Source organism: Aethalodelphis obliquidens, unplaced genomic scaffold, assembly GCF_003676395.1.
Source record: "Aethalodelphis obliquidens isolate GAN/ISIS:26980383/991018 unplaced genomic scaffold, ASM367639v1 scaffold38, whole genome shotgun sequence".
Taxonomy (NCBI): Eukaryota; Metazoa; Chordata; class Mammalia; order Artiodactyla; family Delphinidae; genus Aethalodelphis; species Aethalodelphis obliquidens.
Window position 1 is genome coordinate 16756824 of NW_020837982.1, and position 7302 is coordinate 16764125.

Consider the following 7302-nt stretch of genomic DNA (forward strand, 5'->3'; position numbering starts at 1 on the left):
GAATATCCAAGCCTGTGAAGGACTGGGGTAAAGCTGGACACATCTAACCTCGGTGACCACCTACAAGCAGGATGCCTCTTATTTAGGAAGGTCCTTTCCCTCAACCCAAGGCAGGTCCTTCGCCCCTCAGAGTGAGGGAGCCCCCCACCCTTCTGGAAGAAAGCAAATATGACACAGGGCTCGAAAGCATGGGTTTTGGAATTTGTGAGCCTCAGTCCCAGCTCTGCCACTGATTGACTATGAAATTGGCAAGTTAACGCTCTCTGCCTTCATTCCCTCATCTGTTGAGAAAGGAGTAATAGTTGTCTTCCCTCCCAGAGCTACCATGAGCGCTAAATGAAATAATGAGTGTAAAGTGTTAGCCTGGGATAGCATGTATGTTCCTCCCAAAATTAGTAAACGCAGAATCACCATATAATCCAGAAATCTGGGTATATGCTCTAAAGAACTAAAAGCAGGGACTCGGACAGGTACTTGTACTTCCACGTTTATAGCAGCAGTATTCACAGTAGCCAAGAGGTGGAACCAACCCAGGTGTCCATCGATAGACGAGTAAATAAACAAAATCTGGTCTGTCCACAAAATGCAATATTATCCAGTCTTAAAAAGCAAGGAAATTTTGACATATGCTGTAACACGGATGAATCTTGAGGACACATATTGTGAAATAAGCCAGACACGAAAGGACAAATAGTGTATGATTCCACTTATATGAGGTCCCTCAAATGTGGATCTGTCAAATTCATAGAGACAGAAAGTAGAAGGGTGGGTGCCAGGGGCTGGGGGAGAGGGAGTGGGGAGTTAGTGCTTAGTGGGTAGACTTTCAGTTTGGGAAGATGGAAAAGTTCTGGACATGCGTGATAGTTGGTTGCACAACACTGTGAATGTACTTAACACTTCTGAACTGTACACTTAAAAATGGTGAAGATGGTAAATTTTATGTTATGTGTATCTTACCACAATTTTTTTTTTTTTTGCTGTAGAAAGGGATTTTATTTTCCAGCAACCCTTGCGCGGAAATCACAAATACCGGGGTTTTACCCCTCTACTTCCATCTTTGCCCAAATAGCAAAAATACAATCAGGATAATTACTTTTTTTAGACAATCTAATTACAAAGTTGTTTCCCGCCCAGTAACCAACCAAACACATCAGAGGTATCTTATGTTTAGGTTCAAACCAAATAACATGAATTGACTTGAGAAATTCTGTGACTTCTCCTTCTAAACGTGTTTACTACTGTTGCTTCTAAGTCCCCATCACTTATCAGCAGTTTGGATTCCAGATGATATTTTCAGACCTTTCAGTATTCAGCTCACCGTCCACAAGACGGTTTCTCCTATTGGTGGCCTGGTATTTAGATGTGCTGTGATTTCTTCCTTCCTCAGGGCGATTAAGAAACAGTTTCAGGGGCTTCCCTGGTGGCGCAGTGGTTGAGAGTCCGCCTGCCGATGCAGGGGACACGGGTTCGTGCCCCGGTCCGGGAAGATCCCACATGCCGCGGAGCGGCTGGGCCCGTGAGCCATGGCCGCTGAGCCTGCGCGTCCGGAGCCTGTGCTCCGCAACGGGAGAGGCCCGCGTACCGCAAAAAAAAAAAAAAAAGAGAGAAACAGTTTCAGTTTCACGAGGAGCAAGGGCTTCAGGAAAGTCGTCCCACAAGGCCCCTGGAAATGAAACGTGAACCTGTTCATGACTGGGGTGGTTCCCATGTTAAATTCGGCCACTTCTACTCCCTGGGCAGACACGTGGGGGGCAAACGTGGTGGCAGGGTAGACCACAGAGGACGTTCCCACCACCAGACACAAGTCACAGAGGGTCAGCTCCCTGTCAGCCTCCTCTGGGATGGCAGGGTCCAGGTTTTCTCCAAACCACCCCACGTGAGGTCGCAGCAGGCCCACACAGCCTGCCTCTTCACACCGGCGAAGTTTCAACACTGGGATTCTGGCGTCTTGAGCTTCAGGTTCTGGAGCCCCTTTTCCTGATAAAACTGGACAAATTGGACTCTTGTAATTCTCAGCCACAACTCCACAAGAGGTACATCGAGTTTTAAATAAGCTACCATGGATTTCCAGAAGGTTCTTGGTGCCAGCCTTGTGGTGCAGCTCATTGGTGTTCTGGGTGATGACCACAGCCCGTCGGCCCACCGGTCCGGCCGCGCCTCACGCTCGGCGATGGCCAGGCGCCTGGCGTCGGGCCCCTTGCTCTGCACCGCTTCCCGCTGGTACTGGTAGGATTCCCACACCTGGGACGGGCTTCAGGCAAAGGCCTGAGGCGTGGCCAGGTCCTGAGCTTGCCATTTTCTCCAGTAACCTTCCGCTCCTCTGAAAGTCGGAACCCCACTCTCAGCACTGACGCCAGCCCCTGAAATTGATGACTGTGTGCTTGGCTTTTGCAAAAAGCTTCCTGAAGCCGGCCGTATTTGAACTTGGACGAGCCATTGTTAGGCAGATCTTGGTTTGCGCAGAGGCTGGAGAGGTCAATCCACAATACAGCTGGGCAAGTAATTGGCTTGGGACAGTCCGGAGAGGTGGCCTCAGGTTTTCTGTGTCGCACTAATTATTGAGATGGGCTCGTTTCCTGCCCCTCCCTCGTCTCTCAGGCCGCAGCTGCCCCAGCGCTGTGCCGGGAAGACACCGGGCCTCGGCCCTCTGCACATGCGGCTCTTACCACAATTTTTAAAACAAGAAGAGCCACGTGACAGCCTCTGCACTTGCTGCGTAATTACTGTTCATTGCTTTGTTCGATCATTCTTATTGAACAAACCTTCTCCAGATCCTGTGTTAGGACTGCTGCTCCCAAGAGGAATAAGACACAGGCTCTGCCCTCAGAGCTCGTGGTCGAACAGGGGCGAGGCATCCACACAGGGTGGGGAGTAAAGTGCTATAAAGTGCCCTGGGTGATAAAGGCCTGTCGACGGCACGAGGGGCACTGGGCAGTGACTGGCCAGCTCTCCTCTTGGAAGTCAGGAAGCCTTTCTGGAAAGTGTAACACGTGACCTGAATCCTGAAACCCGACAAAGTGGTCATCGAGCTCTGGAGTTTTCTGGGGAGAGAAATCTGGGCAGTGCAGGGCCTGGCATGTCCTGCTGCATTGGTAGCCGTGAGGAGGCCGGGGCCAGCAGCAGCCAGGGCTCGAGAAGGAGGCAAGGGCCAGACCCCAGGGGGCGCTGGGCTCGTGAGAACCATCCCTCAGCAACACCAGATTGGTTAGCCTGGTTTTCATTGTTATTTGCAGACGAAATAGCAGCTGGTAAAAAGCCAGAAGAGCCTAGTGTTCTCAAGCCTGCTCAGAGAGAATGATCCGCATGGGTCTGCGAGGCATCGGATCTTCTTCAGACCCACACTGCTCATCCTCTGAAGGAGTGCTTAGCTATTTGCACACAAACCTCAGTCTGACATAAACCTGCTACTTTGTGCAACTCCAGCAGCAGAGAAAACGTCTGTATTCGTTTTTCTCAGCAGTGCTTCAAAGTGAGCTTTATTGATTATGACCTTGTATTCATTTCAAATAAAAGACTTATGTAACCAGTTTTATTTAATATTCAAGAGCCTTGCTTATTCCCAGTGAATCAGGAAACTAATACGTTTGTACTGGCAGCTACACACAAACCTAGGCTCCTTGTTGGGGACTACAGCCCGAAGCCTGAAGCGTGTCCCAAAGTTCTCCATGGAATGTGAAGAATCCCCATCAGCTGTAGCCTGAAAACTGTTTCCTGTGAAGTCAGAACAGCTCGGTTGGGTTTCTAGGAGATAAAGCACACTATTGACATTCTAATGCCTTGCTGGGTGGCAGTACTTCCGGTTTCCACCAGGCTGCAAGGAATTCTCACTGATATTCCAGGACAGCCCGTTTCCTGCAAACAAATATGTTCTTAGGGGTCTGCCCTAGTTCGCCATGTCCATCCAGAGCAAGAACTCACCAGGGGCTTACAAGTATGGCCTCCTGTTAGAGAAGGTATCAAAAAAATCTTATTTCTCACAGAAATTTCAGGGAATCAGCACCAAATAATTCAGAAAGCCTGTTTTGTGCAAACAAGCCAGTGCCATTTTGGGTTTTGTATTGAGTGAAAGGACTTAGAGCATTTCTTTGCATGCTGCCCTGGCTGTGACGGGCATCTGCAGAATCTCCTAACGTCGTTCTCATCACGCACTCAGGAGCTGGGGTTCACATCGTTCACTCCTCTGTGAAACTTCAAGTCGGCACCTCAGCTAATCTGTCTGCCAGCCTCGTGAGCACAGACCAGCAGCCACGCCGTGAGATTCCCGAGTGACAAAGTGAGAGGAGGTAATTTCACTGCATTTCCTCCCTGGTTGACAAAGATTCTGACATTGCTCTCAGTGTCTAGAGCAGTGATTCTCAATCAGTGGTGACTGTGCTCCAGGGGCTTTGGCAATGCCTGGAGGCATTTTTGATGTCATGACTGGGACTGCGGGGGGAGTTGGGGGAGGGATGCTACAACCATCAGGTGAGTAGAGGCCAGGGATGCTGCTAAACATCCTACAGTGCACAGGGCAGCACCCTCCCACCCTCAGAGAACTGTCCAGCTAAAACATCAAGGCACCTGAGTGCCTCCATTTAGTCCTCTCAAACTTTTCTGCCCGACAAAATCTTCTCCCTTTGTAGCAATGGGGGTTATAGCAAGGTGCGAGGCTGGACTACATTTCCCAGCCTCCTTTGCAGTTCAGTGTGGTTGTGTGACCGGTTCTCACCAATAGAATGTGACCTGAAGTGATGTCTGTCCCCCTACTGCTGGCAAGATGTAGATGACAGCTAGGCTGTGGTAGCGCCACATGTTGGATCCTGGATCCCTGAGTCATCCCATGGGACAGAGCCACCATCAACTAAAAGCACAGGCTGCAGTCTGGCATGTGAATGAGAGAAACTTCTGTTGTGTTTGAGCCAATAAGCATCTTTGGGTCTGTTTGTCACGGCAGCTTAGCTCATCCCAGCTAAAAACGGACATTCCCCGAAAAGCCCATTTTGGCCCTCAGAGCCTTAGGAAGCTGAGACCTGTGAATGAGGCAACCAAGGCGGGAATCTTTGCCCTGGGGTTAGCATGGGGCCCCCTCCCCTAACTGTCAAAGCCCACTGCCAGGGGCCCTGCTTTGCTCAGCATAACCTCGACTCCAGAATACGTTGTGATACGATCCCAGCTCTGTGTGACCTCGACTGCATCATAAGGATTAGGGCACTTGAGTTGCCAATGACAGAATTTCAACGGGGACCAACTTAGGCAACAAAAGGAAGAGGCTGAGGAAACCAAACCACAGTGAAAGCAGGAGGGTGGACCTGCCGCAGAGACGGCTGGAGCAGCGGGGCTCCCCACCTCCACCTCTTGCCTCCACTGTTCTGGGGGTGTTGGCCCTGTTCTGGATTTCTGCGCTCGAGCTGCTTCACACAGGAGGGAAAAGGCACCTTCACCCTTGAGCTCATATCCTCATTTTGCAAAGCTCCAGGAAGGACTTGGGTTGAGCATTCCTGCTGCGGCTGGAGAGGGGTGTGCCCTGGGAGCAGTAAGGAACAGGCCTGTCCCCACATAGGCAGTGAGCGTGCACACACTGTACTCAGTGGAGATGTGCCCACCTGCCCGGCGACCCATCTTTTCCCCAGTCCTGCTGCTCTGAGCCAGGGGATCGGGCTGTAACCTCGGGGAGCACGTCACAGGATTGTTTTCCCCACGCCCTCTACCCCAGCTCCTACCACTGCCAGTGAGCGCTGTCTGAAATGTGACAGGAGAAAATTCTAACTGTGCAAGGTGTGATCAGTCATAAAATACGATGGCACGTGAAGTCTGCTATGTGACTAAAAGTTGGAAAATTTTCAGCAAGAAGTTAGAGTACCGTCTGTCTCAAGTAACGCTCTCCTGTTTCTACTGGCTCATCCTAGTTTATGTCATCCATAGCATTTATCGCACTCTGTGATTACTTGGTTTATCTGTTTACTTGTTTATTGTCCATCCCTCGTACTAGAATGCAAGACCCCTGAGGGCTGGGATCTTGTCTGTCTTGGTCCCTGCAGCGTCCTCACCGAGCCTGGTGCCTAGCATGGCCCTGGCGTGACGTGTGCAAGAGAGCATTGCTTCTGCCGAAGCTCGGGCGTGTGGGGCTTTGCTGAGGGCCGCTGCACTTGTCCTCTGTGTGTGATGACCCGAATGTCTGCAGGCGCTTCCTGGAATCTGCTCTTGTTTGCATCACCCCTTGCAGAAGTTCCTTCAAGTCTCTGAGAACGGAACGTGTGTTTTCTCCTAATTTCGAGTGTAACTTCCCACTCCTTTGTAACCCCCTTCTATTTCTTTCACTGATTACTGGGAAGAAGGGGATTTCTGGTACAAAGAGAAGAGTCAAAATGAGAAGGGCGTGAACCCATGAGACAGCGATCACCCTTTGGAGACGGTGTTCAGAGCCTCACCTCCCAGGTCTTCCCCGTTCGTTCCATAAGTATTTATTTCTTGGCAGGGGCTCCGTTCACTCCCTTGAACCCAAATTGCCAAGTCCTTGTGGGGACCTGTCTGCAGCTATGCCACCACTGACTGCTCTTTCTGGGACTTTCTCCACCCTTGGCTTCCACAGCAGTGGTCCAAAACCCTGTTTCTTCCTCCTTTGCTGTCTTCCTCTGACCTCACCTCCAAGTTCTTTTCAGGGGCTCAGCCCCGTCCCCTCCACATGTTAGACGACGCAGCGCCCACCGGTCTGCCCGTCCGCGTCCTCAGCCCGACCTCGACACTCACTTGGGTTCAGTTACTTCCGGGTGTGGTGCTTCTCGACCTCACACGTCTCGTTAGGTCCTGCGCTCTCCCAGCATGCATCTCAGACTCCACGTGTGCGGGACAGAAGTCATTTTCTGCCCACACTCTCACTCCTCTAGATGCTTCTTTCTCTCGGCATTTTCCTGTCCCTCATCCAACTTGTAAGCAAAGCCTGTCCATCCTGCGTGCTTAGCGTCTCTCTCTGAGCCCGCGTCTCCTGCCTCTGCTCCAGCCGGCATCCTGTTCCCATCTGCTAGTGCAGCCTCCTCTGCTCACCTCCAGTCCTGCCCTCCTACTGGCTCTCTCCACACGTGTCCTCCAGAATAAACACAGCACAGCCCTGTCACAGTTCAATCTCTCACCCGAGCTCCTCAGCACTTCGATACCCTGAAGGCAGGATTAAGCCCCAGACCCCTGCCACCCTTTCCAGCCTCCCCTCCAGCCCTGGCACCCGATACTCCAACTCTGTGGAACCTCTTGCAGGCGCCCGTGTACCTAGCTACAGCACGCTGCTTCCTCTTTGCAGAAGGCCTCCCCTTAGACAACCTCGGAAATGCC

General features: G+C 51.4%; 1 pseudogene; it reads right to left on the reverse strand.

The window, feature by feature from the left end:
* Positions 1-721: 721 nt before the first annotated feature.
* Positions 722-4791, reverse strand: LOC113633042 (NAD-dependent protein deacylase sirtuin-5, mitochondrial pseudogene; annotated as a pseudogene).
* Positions 4792-7302: the final 2511 nt, after the last annotated feature.